At 39.7% G+C, this 19,918-nt stretch overlaps 1 protein-coding gene and 1 long non-coding RNA gene across 4 annotated transcripts in view; one reads left to right on the top strand and one right to left on the bottom strand.

Annotated features, from left to right (window-relative positions):
* Positions 1 to 204: 204 nt before the first annotated feature.
* The window catches only part of LOC139758027 (uncharacterized), an 81,623-nt gene continuing 61,909 nt past the window's right edge, over positions 205 to 19,918 (bottom strand). Inside the window, exons 2-3 of the long non-coding RNA XR_011714749.1 lie at positions 6,418 to 6,589; positions 205 to 507 (exon numbers count right to left, since the gene is read on the bottom strand). This is a non-coding gene — a long non-coding RNA (uncharacterized lncRNA). The remainder of the gene's footprint in view (positions 508 to 6,417; positions 6,590 to 19,918) is intronic.
* Positions 4,330 to 19,918, top strand: part of LOC139758026 (nephrin-like) — a 238,177-nt gene continuing 222,588 nt past the window's right edge. For all 3 annotated transcript variants that reach the window (XM_071679033.1, XM_071679032.1, XM_071679031.1), the window contains exon 1: positions 4,330 to 5,022. The gene's annotated coding sequence lies outside the window, so the exon portion shown is untranslated. The remainder of the gene's footprint in view (positions 5,023 to 19,918) is intronic.

Below are 19,918 nucleotides of genomic sequence, written 5' to 3'. Positions count from 1 at the left end.
TTCCAGTCGACTTTTTCTGTCCTACTTAAGTCTTTTGATGAATATTTGTCGACGACGTAAAGCAATCGGGATAATTCTTTGTCCACAGTTACTACTACAGTAAATATGTGTGTGTGTGTATATATATATATATATATATATATATATATATATATATATATATATATATATATAAATATCTTTAACCAGATATCTCTTCAAAATGTTCATTACTAGTACAGTGTTCTGGTGGTATACGACACACACAAGAATAACACCTGATGTGTACAAAGAGAGAGAGAGAGAGACACACACACACACCTCTCTGTCTCAACTCTTCTCTCTCCACTTCCCCTTTGGACGACCTTCTGTTCGTCCTCCCGACCCTGAGGTGGGGATATTCGACGTGATAAAAAGATTCGAAGGGTTATTCTGACGCCATCTCATCGTTCTTCACAGCTTGAGTTACTATGAGAGATTTCCAGCCAGCCTATTGGCTTGATCTCCAGTGTGAGAAGGTGAGGCTGTCTGCAAGAAGGAATTCCAATTGTAAGTATTGAAAATGATTTAAGGAATATATATATACATGTGCCATTTATGTGTGGAGGGTGGCGACGGGAATGGATGAAGGCAGCAAATATGAATGTGTCTATATATGTACATGTCAGTGTATGTACGCATTGAAATGTATAGGTATGTATATGTGCGTGTGTGGGCGTTTATGTATATGCATGTGGGTTGGGCCATTCTTTCCTCTGTTTCCTTGCGCTACCTCGCTAACGCGGGAGACAGCGAATAAGTATTATATATATATATATATATATATATATATATATATATATATATATATATATATATATATATATATATATATATATATATATATATATATATATATATATATATATATATATATATATATATATATATATAATGGATCCAATTTTGTGTCATCAGCAACAATTTCTCTCGCTCTTTATGCTCCCCGATATTACAGTCGTGCGGAAATCACACTTTATATCACAGAATTCAGGAACTTATAGGTGCTGGGAGGCATTTGTCATTTATATATTACGCATCCAATAAGGGTCACGGGTTAAAATGTCTCCTCGGTATGAAATCATGATATCTACAGTCATCAGTCGCTACACATTTATATGCAAATTTGGAGGCATTAATCGGATATTTTTTCAAGAAAAGTAAATCGCTGCTACGATTCATAGGCAAGTGTCTATAATCATCTTAAGGACTTCCAAAAATCTTTTTAAAGTTTCCTATAATCATTCATGCATGGGAATCCTTACTCAGCTCTCCTGTCAACGAGCTCTGATTTATTCCTATTCTAAATAAGAAAAAAAATTAAAGGGAATAATCTAATTGTCAATTATGATGAGATCATCAATTATGGATTAAAAAGTCTCAATTTCAGACTACTCCTCTCCCCTCACCTCTACTTTTCTCCCCCAGTTTTATCATTATCTCCCAACTCTCTTCGTCCTCAGGTATTATCTCCATCCTAGCACCTTTCTTCTCCCCATCATATTTAATTCAACCATTCCACTATGTCATTTCCCTTATACATATATGTGTGTGTGTCCCTTTTGACATATATCTATACTGCCGTCTTTATCCCTTAACTCTTTCCCTTAACTCTTTCCCTTAAATCGTCTTCACCATCCTCTTCAGGGCTTCACCAGTCTTACCTACTCTCCCTAATTCTTCCCTTAGTACATTTACCCTAAATCATTAGGGCTACTTTAAACCCCTCTTTTTATCCCTTAGCTCTCTTCTTCTCTTCTTCCCTCTGTCTACCACAAATCCCTCCTCCTCCCATTTTTAATCCCTTAGCTTTCCTCCTCCTCTCCTTCCTCCTCCTCCCTTTGTCCACGACGAATCCCTCCTCCTCCTCCTAAAGTCCCTTTCCACCACCATTCACTTCTCCAACAATCCACAATACAAAACTTTGTGTGGGAGGTGTTGGAGAGTGAGAGAGAGATTCTTAACTTAGTTCCTGGCTAAGTTAAGAGGTCGTCACAAGTATATAATAGACTTACCCAAGGTTTCGTAACGACTTACGACAAAAGAAGTCGGTACGACTTGCTCTTACTTCTGGCGGTCTTACTCTTCCCTAAGTGAGTCGTACGATAGAAATCGCTACCGCTTAATCTTACTTCAGTGGAAGACCATTCATCTCTCTCTCTCTCTCTCTCTCTATATATATATATATATATATATTATTCGCCATGTCCCGCGTTAGCGAGGTAGCGTTAAGAATAGAGATGAGCCTTAGAAAGAAAATCCTCACTTGACTGGCCCCCCCCCCTTCTTAAAGTAAAAACTGGTGAGGAGGATTTCCAGCCCCTTCACTTCCTCCCCTTTTAGTCGCCTTTTTACGACACGCAGGGAATACATGGGAAGTTTTCTTTCTCCCGTATCGTCAGGGATATTATACACATATATATATATATATATATATATATATATATATATATATATATATATATATATATATATATATATATATTGGGAGCGGGGGGCTGGAAATCCTCCCCTCTCTTTTTTTTTTTTTTAATTTTCCAAAAGAAGGAACAGAGAAGGGGGCCAGGTGAGGATATTCCCTCAAAGGCCCAGTCCTCTGTTCTTAACGCTACCTCACTGACGCGGGAAATGGCGAATAGTTTGAAAGAAAAAGAAAAAAAAAGATATATTTCTTTTCTTTCAAACTATTCGCCATTTCCCGCGTTAGCAAGGTAGCGTTAAGAACAGAGGACTGGGCCTTTGAGAGAATATCCTCACCTGGCCCCCTTCTCTGTTCCTTCTTTTGGAAAATTAAAAAAAAATCAGCTTGGTATTATACTTTGGCTGTGTAGTATTCCGGCCCAAGTATTATAAAGATCTTACCGTTGATCAACAATGAGTAATGGTCTTTAGTGATGCAAGACTCACCATTAGCGAGCAATTCCCACGTGATTAGGATGAGTCAACGGATATAATCAATCAAATGTCCTCCACACTTTACTACCGCACTCTCCTCTCAACTCGCTCCACTTTGCATTCTTAACGCACTTTACACTTTTTTGTTCCCTCTTTCGTCGCTCGATGAGAGAGAGAGAGAGAGACGCGTGCTTGCAATTATTCGTGGTCGTTCCTCTGACGCAAGATTAAGTCGTAGTGACTTTAACATCACGGCCAAGTCGTCGTAACGACCAGTGACGGAGGAGTGATCCGTAACGACCGGCATTGTCGTACTTTCGTGACGACACTGTTGTAAACTACGTTACATACGCGTAACAACTTCCTAACTGAGCCACAGTCTAAGTTAGGAGTCTCCATCACGGGTCACCACCACCTCCTCCCACACCAACTTTTATGTTGTGGTTCGTTTGTTGATGAAAATAATAATGTTGGTGGCGGAAATGGGAGATGAAAATGGTGGTGGAGATGGGGGACGAAAATGGTGGTGAAAAGGGAGTATAGAGGGCGAGATACCTGATGGGCACTGGGGAAATAAGGGCAAGAAGGCTTAAGGCCTTTTTTCTTAAAGGGAACCTTTGAAAGAAAGATAGGATTACGTAGAACGGTTAAGAGTTACAGGAACTGGTTTGGGGGGGATACAGGGATACAGTTCGCGCATAGATTTCACGCTAGTACAGATCATCATCCACTGTAACCACTTCAGGTTTTGGGTGTTGCATTACAGAGACCACGTCGGAGCGTTTTAAACACAAACTAGGACAGATAAACCAACCTCGGTGGCAATAGAAGATACACACCCTTTGAGTCGATCCTTTGCCAAAGGGAGGATTCGAACGAGCGAATTCCGAATTGGATCCTATGGTCTCCAATGGCTTGCGAATAGCGATACAAAAGCGTAGGTCATACATACATCATCAGACAGAGGCTAGATTTTGTTTTCATGATATCAGTACGGTTCTCACGCGTTATCAGATGACCAAAAGACGTAGAGCTCAGTCTTGCATAGACTGGAAATTGACTATAAGAGCGAGAGAACGGCTATAATCAACAGCAAACTGATACATATCAGGTTATAGAACATTTCGACCTATACATCTGGAGTCGAAACAGACCGAGAGAGAGAGATGGACAGACCTATCCTTGTTTACCACACTCGCTTATCCCACGCTATCCCTAGGCGTCTGGGATATAAATCCATAAATATAAGACATCCCGACCGATAAGGAGCAAAGCTGTCGGAGGAGGAGGAGGAGGAGGAGGAAAAGGAGGTCTAGCGACGACAGTGTGGTGACCACACAAGTCTCCTCATCAGCCACGGAATAGCAGGGCTCCGGCGACGCGGCGCCAGTCAGTGTGTGTCTTGTCTCAGTGGAGGACGGACGTTGCACCCAGCGCTCCCGCCCGCTCGCTCAACTCTCTCTCTCTCTCACTCTCTCCTTTCCGCGCGGAAACCCCCTTTTTCCCCACCCCGAAGGAGTTGAGACTTCGAGAAAGGGGGGAGGGGAGGATATTACGAAAGTATTATTGCCCGTTCGTTCGCCTCGCTTACGAGAGAGAGAGAGAGAGACATCTCTCTCCCTTTATCGCTACACCCCTAAAGTCTAAGGAGAAAGGATAGTGTAGTGTCGGTACCATGATAGTATCTGTTCGTGATCTAAAAAAGAAGAACTGTGACGAGAAAGAAATGAAAGAGAGAAATAGATACATATAAAAAAAAGAGAAATAATAGTCATGTAGATCCTAACTCTCACTCATTCTCTCTGTATCAAGTGTGTATATAGATCTAATCCGTGTATAGGATTATAGAGAAAAGGAAGACTATATTTTTTTTTTCTATAGGTGGCGTTCATTACGGAACGCACTCGTATAACGCTGTAGAGTTCCTCAAACCCACTGAAAGAAAAAAAGGAGGAGTGGTGGTGGAAGGAATAGATTTCATATACCGAGTGTAGTAGTCTTGGAATGTAGGTGGGCCCCAGCTACCACCAAGCTGCACTTGTATGTCCTCCAGAGCTTCGGTGTGTCTGTCATATTCGCTAACTTCAGCCGGACATGCTACCTATGGAGGTATGTATACGCTAACTATCATGGACCTATGTATATTGTATAGCTAGGAGGTCAGGCTAGATCACTGCCAAGGTAGCGAGTCGATTAGGTTATATTTTATTAGTCTAATGGGGATAAAAACAATGGGGGAGACGGAGGGGTGATTAGATACAAGGGGAGGGGGATATAATTAGCCGATGAGGTAATTAATGGGTGAAATAATCATGTGTACGCTTGTGACCTTTGATGAAAAGGGTTATGAACGGATCCAGATACGAATTAATTACCTGATTTTTTGAATTGTAATCGAAATTGATCGGTTCTTTATCCACCTCGTTATAAGCTTAAAACTTTTCCAAAGTAAAGCTGGGCAAGTTTACTGATGTGTGCCATACCGGCGATCGTACAGACACATGAAGTACGGGAGGAAATTCGGCCGCCTTTTCCTCCAAGATTTTCACATCATATTAACACATCTTCGCGAGGCATGGTAACTTATGACGCTTCTACGAATGTGTGTGTGTTTATTTGTATATATGTGTAACCTGTGTATACCTGTTCGTGCTTTTGTGTCTTGTCTTTTAGAACGTACATGTGTGACTGAATACATATGCCTTTGCTTCATGTGTGTGTATGTATTCCTGCATTCTGGCGTGTGTGTGTGTGTGTGTACCAGCACAACCTTGTGTGACTTCATACACTGGACATCGAGCACTGGGTCCAGATCTATGAAATATACACACTAGTACTAAGGTTTATATCGAAATCTATACTCCTCCTCGTCTTGGATCTTTATCAAACCACTCCGTCGCTCTGTGGGTAAGCCATGCAATTGGGACAACGCCCCATCCTGCGCTAGTGGTCACTCAAATTGACTGGTAATACCCGTAAATGGAGGAGTAAAATAAAAAAAAAAGTACCTTTTTTTATCCCCTTTTTTGTCTTTGGTGTACCTGGAAATATTCTGACGCAGGGTATGATGTAAACCCGCTTCACAGCCTCGCCTCTCGATCACAGATAATGGCTTTAAAACTACAGAGGACGTATGCAAACTATTGACTACAGTGACGCGTTTGTCGGCATTGATTATTCCCTGGTACTCACTCCATCCATCGTTCGCCTCCCCCTCCCTTCCCCGTCAATATAGGTACTGACTGCTTCTGGATCATGATGATGTAGTGAAGGCATTCGACACTAGCGAAAGCAGGAGAAATCATGATACATCATTCAAGTTATGGGTATTTTTCACGACCATTTACATCTGGGGATTTATTTCTTATATCTTTTTTCTTTGAGGACTGCATATCCTTGAAATCTGACTGTGCACGCAAGTGTGTGTGTGTGTGTGTGTGTGTGTGTGTGTGTCCGTCAGAGGAGAGGCCGTAGATACAATGAGAAAATAGTTAATAAACTTACTTTAAACTTGGGCACTTCTCCTGTGATACACCACAAGAAGAGCCGACTCGTTCACTTCAACTTTTTTTTTCTCTCTCCTTCAGTCTTTCTCTCTCTCCTTCAGTCTGTGAAATATATCTGTTTACTTGAACCAACCAGCAAGATACTGAACCGACTCCATCGGCGGTGATGCCTGAAATTACAATGTTCAAAGAGAATCATGACTTATTATGATGGATTTTAGTCAGGTACAATGTGTGTTAGTCCGGTACAATGTGTGTTAGTTCGGCACAATGTGTGTTAGTCCGGTACAGAGTGTGTTAGTCCGGTACAACATATGTTAGTTCGGGCCTCGTTATATTCCGAGCATAAGTCGGCAAAAGTGGAAGATATAATGACGTTAGGAATGATTATGACTGGCATTGCGACCCCCCCCCCCCCCTCGATCTTCCTCAGATACTGGAACACTGCCTTTGAATTATGTCCGCCAGTTGCAGGCGATGCCTTGAGGAGGAAGACAACAGCGAGTTTAATCCTAAGCAAACATCGACCCTGCTTTCGCCTGCTCCTCCTCCTGCTTTGGAAAGTATAACGAAAACATTCAAGAAGCTTTGGAAGACGCAGACCAAAATGGACGAAGGAATTCGAGGATGAATTGATTGCGGATATTAAGATTATCAGAAAAAGGAAGACAAAGAATGCGAAAAAAGAGAAAGCCCCTTTCATTCAAGACAAACCTTAGAATAATATGAGGTTTTATACATAGACAAGCAGACACACACACAGAGATACCTGTACCTTCTGGCCTTTATGTGATGGAAAACTAACTTTTTAAAGCAAGAAAAATCTTTTTAGAATGAAAGAAATCGGCACTGAATCTTCTAGTCCTTGAGGTGTCACTAATATCTAAGTTAATCCTCAAGTTGCCTACAATATTCGAGATAATCCCTGACTTGCCAACAATATGATGACGATCTTGCGTTTCACTGTTGCTTCATCACTGACACTGAAGCCTCAAAGCACTTGATGTGAAGATGGATGTCTGGCGATTCCCTTTTGGCCAGCGTTTCCACGTCATAACCCTACACAACATGAGGTGCGAGTAAAGGGTAAACCCTACAGCATGAGGTGGAAATAACAGGCAAACCCTACAACATGTGTAAACAAAGGATAAACCCTACAACATGAGGTGTAAATGAAGGGTAAACCCTACAACATGTGTAAACAAAGGATAAACCCTACAACATGAGGTGTAAATAAAGGATAAACCCTACAACATGAGGTGTAAATAAAGGATAAACCCTACAACATGAGGTGTAAATAAAGGATAAACCCTACAACATGAGGTGTAAATAAAGGATAAACCCTACAACATGAGGTGTAAATAAAGGACAAACCCTACAACATGGTGTAAACATAGGGTAAACCTTACAACATAAGGTACGAATAAAGAGTATAAATGACCGATAAATAGATATAAATGATATAACTTAGCGATAGATAACATCTAACTCCCAGTACTCATCTCAGACTAACACCATCAGTTGAACCAAGTCGAGGACACTGGTGATCAAGACCGCTTTATTTACCTCAAGGAGCAGTGCTTTCCTCCCAGCCCTTTATCATCTTCATCCTACACTGGCGACTCGTACATGCGACGCTTATTACCGAAGCGTCTCTCATGGACAGTGAGGGAAAGACTGTTGAAAATATTCACCGCAACATATTCCCAGAATCAAGAATTTACACTGAGTGTCTCGCTTATACCGGTTCGCCTCAGAGACAATGATGAATTCCCAAAAAAAAAAAAGATACATTAAGTACAAAATTGAAAAAAAAGGTATAGAATTTTGCAAAATGGGAGAATTAAAGAAGGTGGAAATATATATGAGCGTAGATAAAGACAATTGCACTGTCTGCGAGACGTAAGAATAATAGCTGAGTGCGACAGCCCTCCGTGGCAAGACTGATACTAAGAACCATGATGGCGAGAGACGTAAAACCTGCCTAGAACCTAATTCAAACACGTAAATGCTATTCCGATTCGAATGGCTGTTCTCTGTCACTATTACCATTCCCGTTTCGAAACGGTGTTCCACTGCCAACAAAGCGAACTATTGTAGACTTTAATTATTGAGAGGGACTGAAGAAAATCTCGACTTCCAATCTCTGGCACGCATGCAGATGAGATGATTTATGATTCAGCACAAAGGAGTAAATTCCCAGTGGTGTTTCACGCACGACAGCCTATGCAAGCTTAACTCTGAGATAGATAACGGCACATTCACACTCGCTAAAGACAGCAAAATGACAGTCAGGACCTTAGATAGTTGAAATTCTTGCCAACAGAAAGAATTTGGGGAGGGGACACGACGCAACCTGTCGGTGTATTTGAGAAGTATTTTGAGACACATTCCTTCCCCAGAGCACAAGATAACAAATGGAAGACTTGTGGTGCCCTGAGAGTGGCACGTAGCACCAAACAGTTTGCTTGACTAACTACCAAAGAAGATAAGATGGTCAGAAGATCCCAGGATAAGGGGTTAAAGACGAAGTCTTGATACTAATCAATTACCAGTGATATCAAAACGATTGAGAGGCCTGAAAAGCACGAGTGACAAGTACTTGGAAAGGGGAGGAGGAGCTGTATGATAATTCGAGTTACTTTTAAAGGTCGTACACTTGTGAATGTCTTGCAATTATAAATCGTACACTAGCGAAGCTCGTAGATTTGTAAAGGTCGTAGACTTAACCCGGATCTACGTTAGTGGTATAGTAGGATGCGACCTAAGGGATATTAAAAGAATCCTGAATATTACATCCACATCTTTCGTTCTTCTTCAGGAACCCCGTATGGTGCTACTGTCATGGTTAATGTCCCCTTTTTTTTTTTCTTCCCATAAAAGCCCCATATTTTCTTACGCCATGAAGTAATACTGCCAGCATGTATTTCTAAACAACATCTAACGGTACCAAATGGTGATTTAGGCCAGGGGAAATGACATTCGTCATAAGGTGGAGGGGAAAAAAAAAAACGTAGGTGGAAACATATTCGCTTACTAGCCTGAGCGATTAGGTAAGGAGGGAGGCGAGGTGAGGTGAGGAAGGCAGGGAGCCAGGAGGGAGGTGGTTGGCTGTGTCGTTTGTCTCAGTGAGTCTTCACTTGTCTCGAGGAAATGTGGCAGGGACAGGAGCCGCCCCCCCACCCACTTACACCCACCCCGAACCCCTTCAACCGGAGGGCAACATTTGAACTGACAGACTAAGTTTGTTTTCAGAGTGTCTTAGTGTGCGTTGTTGTCGAGAGAGAGAGAGAGACCGACTGACTGACTTCTCTCTCTCTCTCGTCTTGTTTCCCGCTGCTCTTTTTTTTTCCCCATTTTCTCTCTCTTACTCTTTTCCTTCCATCTTCATGTTTTGACAACACGACAGTAACATCGTTACGATATCAATGCAGTCAGAGCTATATATATATATATATATATATATATATATATATATATATATATATATATATATATATATATTTCTAAAATCAAATGCAGACAAGGTCAGAGATGATACGCAGCTGTAGACAGATCATTCCTACGCGATACTGAGATGTGGATGTTCCATTAGTGGAACACGACATGCAAACAATTAACATTCAACCAATTTTCCATGCCTATCAAAAGTCATGAAGGATGATCTTTTTCCAAAGCTGTATCATTCTCACTCTTGTTTGCATACATATTACCTACATCATTTTAGAATTATTGAATGTTTCGGGTACTTGTTTTAGCTGTTTAAATACCTGTGTACATCAACATCGCCAAAGAGGACGAAAGAGAACTAGAAGGTAACAGGAGAAGGCTACAGTCTTCCTCTGTCGGTACGTTATCTTGCAAGCTGGCAGCACGTACATGCTTCTCCGCCTGAGCATAGTCTCGCCAAGCTAGGCTAGGCCGCGGATGAATTATCCCCTCACACTCCACCTACAATTGTCCAGATCTAAAAATGATAGAAAAAGGTACATCTCGGTGATATAAACTGCTGATATACGTTTGAACAAAGCTCATAGAACTAATCGTTTTTGAGATATCGCTGGAGAATGAAGAAGTTGAGCAATTTGGGTACTTTCGACATCCTCTTATTTGGTATCGAAGTGGTGATTTCTAGCAAGGTACTCGAGCTTGTTGGGTAAAGAAACAGTCGTGTATAAATGTCAGGTGTCTATCGTCATAAAGTGTTTCGTCAATGCCAAGATGTTAGAAGTTTGTGTGTGTTTGTGTTTCGTACCTACAAAGAGTCTCCTCTGTCCCTAGGCATTGATTCTAACGACTTCGATATTACGTTTCTATCTTTATATGTCTATTTGTTTACTGGAACTACACGACTAAAGATTGGTAACTTATGAGATGTACGAGTAAAAGTTGTGATTATCATTTTAGGGAGGGACTGAAATGTTTTTTTTTTTTTTTTTCCAACTTTCCCTTGGTTGAGAGTGATAGGTCACAACAGGTCGAGTAGCTATAGCAAGCAAGATGATGTACGTACCACGAGAGGCATTCCTTTAGCTGGCTTTGCAGCTTTGTTTCAGCCATGATCCTTAAAGCCGCTGGATCAAGGCTTTTAGATTACATCTTTAATGAATGCATTCTCCTCTCTCTCTCTCTCTCTCTCCAAGAAAAAAAATCTTTAATACCAAGTACACTCTCGCGAAAAGTGTGTTACCACTTCACCGACACAAAGGAATAAACATGGAATTAATGAGATGCCCTATTAATAGAATTCACGAACTTAATCTAATGATGAGATGGTAAGAGTTCGCTAGGATGGGTTCTTCAGTCACAGCCCAACGTAGGCCAAGGAGGAAACATATGTACCCGTGACTGACGTGAGTTGTGACTGGCACTATAATAAGCCGGTTGTGTGTTGCGAGTCCTTGCTTGGGGGTTAGGAAGGAGGGGGTGTATGAATATCAGAGCCATTGAGGTGAATGCAAGGAAATATTCTGTATACAAGGCAAGCATTTTGCCTCTTGTGATTGCCGCGGTCGAGGAGGAGACAAGTATCAGAATATCCTAACGTCCCTTAGAATATCTGAGGGACGTCTTTTGCTTCTAAATCCTACACATCTTTCTTGTATCTCTCCTGATGTGATTATTACACGAAAGTGCACTTGGGAACTTAGAGTGCTTCACTTCCCCGAGGACTCAAAGGAATATGTGTGAGTGTGTGTGTGTGTGTGTGTGTGTGTGTGTGTGTGTGTGTATTTTATCCCAAGATTAAGCTGGAAGGTTCCTCTTGGAACGTCATTCACCTGGGATAAAGCTGAGAGGGAGAGAGAGACTGACTCCCCAAGTTCTTATAAGAATGACTGCAAAAGTGACTGATGGAGATGGACGAAACAGGATTAAATCCAAACAGAGTAAAACAGAAACAAGCTGGGTCGATGCCTTTCTAAGTATTCAACAAAGCTTTCGTGTGGTTCCATTCGTTGAAAGAAGAGAAAAAAAAAACGTTGCACGGAAAATAGGTATATTCCATTTAACAGATGGCAGTCCACATTATGGTTTACCCTCCGCAATGGTCATGTAGTTTTATAATCATCGAGATGGTTTACGAACTGGATCGATTTGTTAACAATTCCTTCCGTTTCCAGTGTGATGGCATTTTCTGAACATCCTCTTCATAAGGACGGTCTCCGAGACTTCTCAGAGTAGGATTTTGAACTCTATTATTTTTTCAACGCATTGACGTGTTTAGCTTGTTGATGTCTCAAGTATATGTGTATATGGTTAGTTTGTGATTATATATATATATATATATATATATATATATATATATATATATATATATATATATATATATATATTATATATTTTTTTTTTTTCAAACTATTCGCCATTTCCCGCGTTAGCGAGGTAGCGTTAAGAACAGAGGACTGGGCCTTTGAGGGAACATCCTAACCTGGCCCCCTTCTCTGTTCCTTCTTTTGGAAAAAAAAAAAAAAAAAAAAAAGAGGGGAGGATTTCCAGCCACCCGCTCCCTCCCCTTTTAGTCGCCTTCTACGACACGCAGGAAATACGAGGGAAGTATTCTTTCTCCCCTAACCCCAGGGATAATATATATATATATATATATATATATATATATATATATATATATATATATATATTCATGGGATCTAAATAAAATTTTTTTGCATTAGGTACACTGTAATGAATATTTACACCTGCATCTCTGATTTTAATTAACTTAGAATTTACTTTTCTTTCATATACAATGGTGTTCCTTCAACCCCGCCATCTTCATTCATTCCTACAATCCCTTTGTCTTCTTCACTGCTGCCATGTACGACCTACTCCATCCGTTGTGAGAAGTTACTGGCCGGTTGGGGGATCCTGTTACGGAAACCTCGTTAATCCGGATACCACCTTAAAGAGATGGGTAGGCACCTCGAATATCAAAGACCGGATTCTTATAAGATACCCATTCTTTTAGGGAATTTTGTTCTCCTGTCGTCTGCGAAAATTACGAACCCAAGTCGCTGCGAAGGAGACTCGTGAAACTCCAGGAAGGAGCTCAATGTGTATTTAATATAAACTTATGTAGTGTTTATCTGAAAGCAGAGTTTGAAAGCTTGAATATTCAGGATACTCCGAGATTAGAACACACAGGCACACACGCAAATAGGATTTTATATATATATATATATATATATATATATATATATATATATATATATATATATATATATATATATATATATATATATATACATATATATTCATTGTGTGTGTTTGTGTGTGTTTTCAGTTCCTCTCACCCGATCAGCACTTCCAAAAGTACTCCAAGCTATACATCCTTCTTCCTTAAGGTTTTAACTCCTGCAGGACATCACCCACTCCTAAGGACCTTCCAAGTAGCCCTTCTCGATGTCTTCACCTTCCTAAAACCATTCTTTCACCCAAAGCTCCAAGGAATCCTTCGACATGAACGTACCAGGGAGTTCAACTGGTAAAGCCTTCTGTCTGGTCAATACTACCAAAAACTATCCTCCAAATGGAACCTTATCAAAGACTTCAAAACCAGGCTCTTTGCTCAGCCTCTCTTTAAGTCTACACACAACAAAAAAAAAAGAAATCGTCGCCTCAAATCAATAAATCAAGAAAGATATTCATAGCTCCACCTCCACCTAACCTCAATTTAAACGCACAGCCCAGGCCCCAGCTTCAAATGCCCCCAAATATAAATTTTCTTTTTTTTTTTTAGATATTGAACTTCTCGACGTCCTCGTTAAACGTAAATGTGCCCCAACGATCATTAGCGAAACGCTGGAAAGGAAAGGTCTTGGGTAATTAACCCCTCGTTCGTTGAACAGTACGCCTAATTCGTGACAAGGAGAAAATACAACACACGATCTCTCTCTCTCTCTCTCTCTCTCTCAACCAAACACGTGTTAAAGATACCTGCCTCCGTCATCCTTATGGGGGGGGGGGAGCATCGATGGGAAGAGGACGAAGGCCCCCCCACCCCCTACCCCAATGATGGCGACGTGTGTTCCAAACAGTTTCGAAATAAAAAAAAAACAGGAGGAGGTCTTGTTCCGATATATTGAATATCGGGGAACCCACGGATGGAGGAGCGAATAACAGAGCCCTCTGTAAAGTGGCTCAGTCCATGTTGCTATGATAGGCTCCTGTGTTTTGATCTCCAGCAAACAAGACTGACAAGAGGAGATGTAGAATCGTATTGTATGAGGAGGGACTTGGATTCTAAGATACTGCAAAAGGGTTGTATAATAAGTAGATAAGGAGTAGATAGATAGGTAGGCATTTGAGAACTGTAGTTCAAGACTATTGTAGCCCTTGAGGAGGAGGAGGATAAGGAAGGGAATGTGGAATTTGACTTAAGGGAGGAGAAAGTTTTTTTTAATTGAAAATTCATGTGTCACAAATATAACACATTATGTTTACACTTAGTACCTACATCAAAGAAAGACAGGCTTATATACAACCTCTTTTATCCACATCAAAGATACGTTGATAACTTCACACACATTATATGTATATATCAAAGAACTAAAGCTTGATATTAACTACCTTTATACGCGTCAAAGGCTCGTACAATAACCACTTTTTATGACATGAATTTCGAAGTTACGACACAACATGGTAAGGTTATTTATAAGAACATAAGGTCAGGGATGTTCAAGGATGTAAACAGGAATGTATAAAGAGGTACATTGGCATCTCTGATAGTTACCCCTTGTAGATCAGATCCCCCTTTAAACACAAATTTAAGATTTATGTTTACATATAGATCGCGTGGAGTTCATTTACAATATGTATATTAAACCTCAGTCATGTAAATTGCTTTCCAGCGGAAAGACATGGTTTAGGGAAGTACACTGACACAGGAATATTAGAAAAATGAAGTAATTTGAAATCTGAAATTACAATTATCACAGTTACTTTGTTAATCATATGCTGACGTGCTCATCACTGGCTTACATGACGCGAGCAAATACATTTGAATTTGATTATACCAAAGTAAAAGAAGGAAAATTTTGGTATAGAACAATAAGAAAAAAGAGGGGAAAATTGAGCATGGTTATGAACTTTATTTTCCTCCAGCGGTTTGGCATCTTAAGACCATATAGTCATGTAAATCCTTAAATCCATGAGAGAGTCGATATATAATCCCAAAACAAATGCAAGTTAAACCTCATATATTTTCTCCATCATATAACGACCTTCTGCGACCATTGTAAATAAGTAAATATCTTCCTTTTACGACCATTGTATATAAGAATTTTTTTTCAATGTGATATAGTTTATCATTCTTTTATTCATTTCTAAAATTCCTTTGACAATTTATATGCACAAATCTGTTTATATTGTGGGGTACGTCCGTCAAGCGTTCTTCTGGCGAGGACTTATTGCTGGTCTGGATATACTAATATATATATATATATAATATATATATATATATATATATATATATATATATCCTTCCTTCCTTCAAACTACTCGCCATTTCCCGCATTAGCGAGGTAGCGTTAAGAACAGAGGACTGGGCCTTGAGGGAATACCCTCACCTGGCCCAATTCTCTGTTCCTTCTTTTGGAAAAAAAAAAAAAAAAAAAAAATCGATTGATTACATTACTAAGATGTAATATTACTTATAATAGATCCATTACCTCTGATAGATTTGTTGTACTGCCTGTGCTAAACTCGTTTTATTACCCACAGCGCATTTTCTATATTACCTGTAATTAACTGACTACATTCTGACTACATTCCCTATAAAAGCTTTACTCTGTTCCCTATAACGTATTCTCTGTACAATCCGCACACGATTCATGTTTTGTCCATGATAGATTCGATACATTGTATACAAAAGCCACCCCATATCACCTATAATAGACTTAATATTACTAGTGTAAAAACTTGCTATAAATGACCAATGTAGCGCAGGTTCATTAGTAAACCCTTTGATCATTATGTATTACACGCATTTTTGATTCTTTTAGGTTGTTACATTCTGATTAACACGATTCAATTCATGACATTAATTTGTATAACTATATATATATATATATATATAAATTATACCATTTGCTGATAACCAAGAGAAAAATGAACAACCATAAGTCCCCAAGTGCATTTATTTACCAAATGGTACGTCTTTTCCTTTTATATCAAGTGACTGTTCTAAGTCTTAAATCTCATTCCTGTATCTACCCTGACGATGTGATCGTTGCACGAAAGTGCACTTGTGACTTAGTATTTAATTTTCCTCATGGTCATCAGCATATATGTGTATGTATATACTTGATGGCATAGTAATCCCGATAGCGCTTCGTATATGTAAGGGGCAGGACGTAGATAAGAGAGGATGGACATGTTGGAAATTAGATGATTAAGGATGTGGCGTGAGATGATTGGATCGAGTAAGAAATGAAGGGATAAGAGAGAGATGTGGTGGCGGTAAGAAGAGTGTTTATGAGAGACCTTGAAGAGGATTACTGAACTGGTTCGGAAATATGGAGATTAGTAAAAAGAGGTTCATTAAAGAGGTAATATACGTGTTGAGATGTTGGAAGTGGAATGGGAACAAGAAAGGAGACCTGAAATGGAGCTGGAAGGATGCAGTGAAAGATTATTTGAATGACCTGGGTCCTGAACGTGCAGGAGGGTGCGAGGCATGCTCGGGATGGTGCATACAGAATGATTCAAGGCAAAACAAAAAAGAAATATAATAATCCGCCGCTCAGTGCATGTACTTGGGTTTTGGCAGAAAACAATTTAAGTAACTGATAACATATGAATGTCTTTCTGATTAGAATTCATTATTTCCAGCATTGCTTCGATAATCTTATTTCTGCAACGTTCCAATGAATTTTGCATTTTCTCTGCAGACTTGATGTACTTATTTTGAGTTAAATGAGTTGTGTGAATAGATAAAGAAAATCTTCCCAGTGATTATCAAGGGTCGATATTGTACATTACAAACAAATTATTGTATTTCTAATTAATGCTGATTACAATTTACGTTAATTTTAGCAATCTGGCAGTTTTAGCCCTATTGATGGTCATAGATACAGTGTTAATTCGATCGTATTTGTTAAGTGATAAAAATGGGTTTAGATAAAGTGATAATGGTAATGAGCACTAAATATATATACTTAAGAAAACTTAAACATCAGTGATGATACTGGCAATTACAGATTACCTCAACCTTCATCAAATCATCAACACTAGCAAAATCCACAAACCAGAACAAAATACCATACTATTAATATCCTGTTATTAACACGATGAAATATAACATTACATGAATAATGAAACATTTAAATTTAATACGTTAGTTATCCTATAAATCATAACCAAATCATTTGATGATAGAAATAGGTATATAAAGTTAGGTATTGAGTATAGCATTACAGCTTCAGCTTACATTTTGAATTGATTTAAGGATAGATCATTGCAGTGGTGCAAGATACCACACGATGATATTGTGTGCTATATAGGGGGCAACGTGTTGTCATTGGACTGAACCAGGGCGTATGCAGTGGTCAAAGTAAACCTCGGACTAAGTTCGTAGGTCTTAGTTGTGGATGGTGAGCCCTGGTCTCATTACAATATTTTAAGACAGCCAGTGACTGATGGTGTGCATACAAGGTTATCGTTCGTCTGGTCCTGAGGCCATCTCACTGACACTGAAGGGACAATTACCCATTATATATATATATATATATATATATATATATATATATATATATATATAGCCTATCAAGGTCTTACCGATGGTGTTATGCTACTGCACTGGAAATCAACATTACAAGCGCCCTATTGTAGAACATGTCTTAGATCAGCTAAACTGGGAGAATAGGACAACACTAAACATATATATATATATATATATATATATATATATATATATATATATATATATATATATATATATATATATTTATATTTATATATAGGAATAGCTTTTCGAAGGATTTTCCTTCTAAGGAATTTATTGACGAGAGTGCTGTATGAATTATTCAGTTGGACCCATCCTCATGCTGGGAGCCTCACAATCCCACGTCTGGAGGCCTGGAGAACCATGGCCAGAAGTGAAGGTGAAGTGGATCCAGCGAGGCCTTCACCAACACCTGTGAGGCTCCAGTACTTGGCCCATATCTCCAGACGGATTAATACCGATTGATCACGTCTCTTTGGAAATTCTTTGTCGCGGATGAAGAGACAAGACTCGTATATATGAGGATATGTAATCGTCCTAGAAAGTGACTCATGATTTTTTTTTTTTTTTTTTTTTTTTTTACCGAAGAGGAAAATAACGTATTGTTTGAATGTGTGGGGAATATGTTTTCAGTCGTGTCTTTTTCAATGTAAAAAAAAAAGTTTCTCTCTCTCTCTCTCCGCCCTTCTCTGGCCTGGAGGCATCGTTAACGAATTCGACGACTCATTAACTTTGTTCAGCGACTTGTCAAAATGGTTCGACGGCTCAGCGACCCGGGGGAAGAAAAAAACGTAGAGGGAAAAAAAAAAAACAGGAAAAACCGTTTCTTGACCCATGTCCATAATTCCTGATGATTGAAGACCCCATCCAGCTCAGCTCTAAAGAAGACCTTAGACACAACTGGCTTGCTTCCCCCCCTCTGGCAGCGCCACAGATGGCTACGGACATCCAGCTTCCATACAAGATGGAGGAAAAGGCAGATGGTTGCTTTAGATCAGCCATTTATTTTTTTCCCCTGCCATCCTCTCTAACACCAGGTCAGACCAAAGTCTCCAACTCCAAATGTAGAGGTTCAAGGCAGAACTCTGCCACACAATATGCAGGAAAATACATAGATATTTCCAATACACAATACACACAAACATGTATTTGCGAATCCCACCTCTCCAGCAGGCTCGGCCTTCAAAAGGAAGAGGAAAAACAAATGATGATTAAGGAGAGCTTTCATTAGGAGACCCAGATCTAGTCGTATGCAAATTAGCATCTGATATAAATTCAGGAGGATGGGATTAATGCAGGCTTGTATTTTGGCCGAGGTCTTGCACCGCCGTGCTGCAAGCATTGGAGGAAATGAAAAACCGCATGCAAGGAATTGTGAACACATGCTTTCATTAGCAATCAAGAAACTCTGAAAAAAAAAATCCCTTGCGCGGTCAGAGACCAGGAAGTTTTTTTTTTGGGGGGGGAAATATTTCCTCGTAGGTTATTATACTTTAATGGTGGAATCATTAGCCTTTATGTAAAGAAATGGGGATGTAAACATAAGCGTAGCAGCTGCTCTCCAAGGAGGACCTGTTGCTGTAGCCGGGGCAAAGATGGCCCAAGGCGCAAGGGTAAAGATAACAAGCCCATATGAAGGAAGCGTCCTAGCACTTGGCTTATCAGAGAGACGAAGATGTATCGAAAGTCTTCTCGATATTTCCCGTACCATCGACAGGAACCAGGACCTTGCCGAAGACAAAGAAGACGTGGTGTTAGAACGACTTAAAGGTCTCCTGTTGGCGGAGGTAAGTTCGTTCATCCCTGGATCCCAGATAAGGTCAAGGAAATGTCTTTAGCTATCAGATTGTGAGGGCGTGGCTTCGATGGCTATAGCATCAGTTGCTAACGGATGTTGAAAATGGGAGAAAGAGCGGAACGCGTGTTCCGTTCTTGAGCCTTGATCTATAGCTGTTATAAACTGAACTTGTAGTTTAGAACTAAAATCTTTATTCCTCTGCTATTGGATTCAGATCCTGTCTCCAGTCCACGCATGGCGCTTATAAGCCATCGTACCTACAAGTTAAAAGTTTACAGACAGTTATTTATTGGCTATCGTCCTTATGCCCTTATTAATTCTTGCGTTTGTGATCTCTTCGCCAATTATCGCATGTTGCTATTTATATTGTAATTCCTTTGTATTTTACAACACAACACCTAAAAACTATTGAATATAAGACATATAGACTGACATTAGAATAGCCCTATCAAATGTTTCCTGTCTCAGTCGCTTATCTCATAT

This window comes from Panulirus ornatus, chromosome 29, assembly GCF_036320965.1.
Source record: "Panulirus ornatus isolate Po-2019 chromosome 29, ASM3632096v1, whole genome shotgun sequence".
In the NCBI taxonomy this organism is placed as follows: domain Eukaryota; kingdom Metazoa; phylum Arthropoda; class Malacostraca; order Decapoda; family Palinuridae; genus Panulirus; species Panulirus ornatus.
The sequence above is the reverse complement of the archived record's forward strand: the minus strand, read 5'-3'. Positions and strand labels throughout refer to the sequence as shown.